Raw genomic sequence first — 4,232 nt, forward strand, 5'->3', positions numbered from 1 at the left:
AAAAATCTGTTCAAATTTAGTTTATATGAGTGCACTAACTTCAATCTGATGAATACAAAACATATGTTCGCATTCGGATATGAACTCCAAAGATAAAATCAAAGAGAAGCCACTCAATTGCCACAATTAACATGTTAAGATAATATAAACAAGAAAAAGAAAAGTTATGAAAATATGTGATCTTCTGCACCATGACTCTGTATAAAATCCAATTGAATGTGATTATAAGGGAATAGAGATATATATCCAGGAACAATTCATATGTCCCCCAAATCAGGCTATACAATTAAGTATCAGGATCAGTTACAAGCAGTTAGATTCAATACAAGGAATTTTTATCTAACTTGAAATTTATCAAATTTAGTAACAGATACAGAAGTTTCACGTGCTCCAACTCCAAAATAAACACAAAGAACCTAATTTAATATTCAAATACACGAAAATCCCTGAAAATGCCTTTTGAAACAGACTCATGATCATAGGAAACGAGACTTGAGGCAGATCTAGCTTCCGATGCTTGTTCAAATTAATTGATTGTGATATGAAGTCAATAAAAGGCTGGATCCTCTCAGAGAGGAGGAATCAATGGGGCTTTAATTCAAATCTCTACTTTTCATACAACTGCAGGAATTACAGTGTTAATAACAGCGAAATCATCATAATGATCTTATATGTGAATTATGAGTTCTGATACTTTTAACTGAAATTAAGGGAGAAAATTAAAGATAAAAGAAGAGAACTGATAGAACCCTTGCAGATTCTAAACTTGGGGTTGATCTCTTTAGGGGATCGGCATCCTTGGAACTCTATAGGGGTTCCTCCCTCCAAGTTGCTGCTTAAAGGCTACAGAAAAGATTCATCTATTGCTTATGAAAAGAGGAGGAATACATGACTATTTATAGGGCTTCTAAACCCTAACTCCTAATAGGACTCCTACTCAAGACTCCTACTTCTAACCAACTCCTAATAGGACTCCTACTCAAAACTCTTATTCCTTTACAACTCCTAATTCTTCTCTAAGAAACAACCTCCTAACCCTAACCGACCTCTTCACCTCTTTAATAGGGGTCGGCTTAGGTAGGTTTTACATGAATGTCCCTCTCAATTAGTAATCTCCTAACTAGAGTCCTAACAGACCCGCCCTCTTCAAATCAGTCTTGTCCTCAAGGCTGACGATTTATGAATTCTGAAAATTTGATTTTCAAGTCGTCATAGTTCTCCCAAGTGGCATCTTCTGTTAGTAGGTTTGCCTACTGTATTGGTAGTAACAGCAAGAAAATTAGTGCAAGTTGTGATAGCAGAATTCTCGTCGAAAAATTTCAGCAGTTTACGACGAAAATTTACAACAACACAAAATCATTTTTAGAGATGAATTCCTCAATAGATCAATCTTAGATGGAAGCCAAGATGATCTATGAAGTGTATAAGAAATTTTATTCAAAAAAGATTGCAAATAGATAAGTTAAGGCAACAATATACGGCTGAAATTTTCTGCATCACAGATTTTTAAGTGTAGCAGATTGGACGTAAAAGATCAGTAGTTTATATTAAGAATTTTTCGACGAAACTAAAGGAAAATCCACTGTTAAGAAGTGTCAAAGCTATCATAAAAATTTTGTAAAGATTTGGATAAAAAAAATGTAGTATCAAGATCAAATAAGCAGTGTTATGTGGCTGAAATTTTACAGTACAGATTTTCAAGTATAACAAATTAGACGTAAAAGATCAATAGTTTATATTGAGAATTTTTTGACAAAACCAAAGGGAAATCTACTGTTATGAAGTGTCAAAGCTGTCATAAAAATTTCGTAAAGATTTGGATAGAAAAAATGTAGTAGCAAGATCAAACAATCTATGCTATGCGGTTGGAATTTTGCAATGTATCTTTTGTCGTAGAGATGAAAACTTTGCGACGAAAAGTTTATGCAGTAATTTTGGAACAAAATTTTTTTTTTTTGGATTTTCGAATAAGGATAACTAAATTGCAACAGCAGTGAGGTAGGAAATCAAAAACTGTTGCAATTCACGGGGAGATCAAAAGATGATCTGCGGTGGTAGAGATGACGACGAAATTTGACAACGATCTTTTAAGCAATTGTGAGAATTGCTTTGGGCGATTGTGGAGGGTTGATGGATGGCTGTGGAAGGGCAACGAGACGCCAAGAATGCTGCTTTGATACCAAGTGATAGAACCCTTGTAGATTCTAAACTTGGGGTTGATATCTTTAGGGGATCGACCTCCTTGGAACTCTATAGGGGTTCCTCCCTCCAAGTTGTTGCTTAAAGGCTACAGAAAAGATTCATCTATTACTTATGAAAAGATGAGAGATACATGACTATTTATAGGGATTCTAAACCCTAACTCCTAATAGGACTCTTACTCAAGACTCCTACTTCTAACCAACTCCTAACGTACTCATGCCCAAAACTCATATTCATTTACAACTCCTAATTCTTCTCTAAGAAATAACCTTCTAACCCTAGCTCTTCACCTCTTTAATAGAGGTCGACTTAGGTACCATGAATGTCCCTCTCAATTAGGACTCTCCAGTCCTAACAAGAACTGAATTATTTCCAAATATAAGATTTCACTTTCCTTTAGATAGAAAGAAAAAGAGGGGGAAATCAGAGGGTGGGGTTACGGCCACAACTGACTCGATTTATACACCGGAGATGAGAAATTAAGAGTACGAAAACGGCGACTAAATTGAGAGAGCATCAAAAGGCAACCGAAAGATAGAAAAGAAATGTCACCAAAGCTCATATAGAAATGAAAGAATCCACCACTGAAACAACATTTTATGGGCATCATTCTTTGATAGAAGAGGAGTAAAGATCACCTTCGGAAGGAAGCGTCTAGACGAGGACGGAGAGAAAGCAAACGCCAGCCTTTCCCCAGCACCCAACCTAGCAAAAGGGCGAAGCGTGGCAAGCTCAGTGCAGGGGCGGTGACACGAGGATACGTTGACTGGGGACGGAAGTAATGAACGTTTCGGTCGCTCAACAGCATCATCATCAGATGGAGATGATGGGATCGTGGACAATCGTGATTAACGCACAGTTGCGCGTCTCCGCTCTCACCCGTCACTTGATGTGCGGCCGGAACCAAGATTCGAATCTTAAAGTTATCCTGTTGATGGACCACCCGTTATCGAGTTCTGGGCCGTTCGATGTGGTGATTATACCGGGCCATGTGTGATCATCACAACCGAGTCGGTGCCCGATTCCGTGGTGATCTAAAATCCCGGGGCACTCGGCCAAAGTGTATGACGTATGAGTAGAACCGAGCTGGGTCCCATTCGGGTCCGCCTCCAGTGGCTTCATGAGATAGTTTCGCTGGTTAGGTTACGGACGGTGTATCTTCTTTTCATTCAAATATTGACACCCGCAGCAAAACAAACACCCGCACGCAACGCAACATCCCCGCTTCCGAGCAAAAAGAATTAATAATATGGATGATGAGATTTTTTTAGAAAGGTTAAGTAGTCAATTATTATCATTATTAATTCTTTTCAAGAATTAATAATTTTTTTCAAGACCTGAAATTAAAATTTTATAATATATTATTAAAATCTTTAATAGCTAGACTAATTAAGATCTTCTGGACGAGATCGACCATAACAATTTTTAAGTCATATCAACAACAAATTTCTATGGACCATTAATATATTTTTTTATATAATTTTAGGTATTAGAAATATATTTTTTCTTTCGACTGACTTCATCGAATAAAAGTAATTTGGATGACCGTCTAATCGATAATAAGTTAGATGACCATCTAATCGATAATAAGTTATCAGTCTCATTACCGGACATCGTTAAGAATTATTATGACAAGTTCAAAATTTTATTTTGATATCATCTAATTTCATCGATTCGTACAAAATGAGTCTAGAAAGATTTGATTGATGTATATAATATGTATATCTATCCCTTCTCATTTAGTGATTTTTGGATTTGTAGATCTAAATTAAGTTTAATATAATATATCCTATGAAACCTGAGAATTCGTGCGCATCCAATTATGGTTAATCTCCATTCAACTAAGTGTCGTCATTAGACTGCTTGTCGAAATAGCAATCGACTTTCGTACCCATTAAAATTTTGATGAGAACATAGGGGTGTTTTATAAACTATATTTTTATACTAGCTAGTGTTAGTCACAAAGATTAGCAATAAATGGTATCATCCTTCCAGTAATATTATTCAAATGAAAATTTGAAATGTCTTCT

At 36.2% G+C, this 4,232-nt stretch overlaps 1 protein-coding gene across 3 annotated transcripts in view; it reads right to left on the bottom strand.

Annotated features, from left to right (window-relative positions):
- The window catches only part of LOC135587645 (probable E3 ubiquitin-protein ligase RHC1A), a 4,298-nt gene extending 1,297 nt beyond the window's left edge, over positions 1 to 3,001 (bottom strand). Inside the window, exons 1-2 of one of the 3 annotated variants that reach the window (XM_065079274.1) lie at positions 2,841 to 3,001; positions 1 to 2,287 (exon numbers count right to left, since the gene is read on the bottom strand). The exon at positions 1 to 2,287 is cut by the window's left edge and continues 1,297 nt beyond it. The gene's annotated coding sequence lies outside the window, so the exon portion shown is untranslated. The remainder of the gene's footprint in view (positions 2,288 to 2,840) is intronic. The other 2 variants (XM_065079275.1, XM_065079273.1) reach the window with 2 other exon arrangements.
- Positions 3,002 to 4,232: the final 1,231 nt, after the last annotated feature.

The sequence above is a fragment of the Musa acuminata genome, chromosome BXJ1-8 (genome assembly GCF_036884655.1).
Source record: "Musa acuminata AAA Group cultivar baxijiao chromosome BXJ1-8, Cavendish_Baxijiao_AAA, whole genome shotgun sequence".
NCBI classification, from domain to species: Eukaryota; Viridiplantae; Streptophyta; class Magnoliopsida; order Zingiberales; family Musaceae; genus Musa; species Musa acuminata.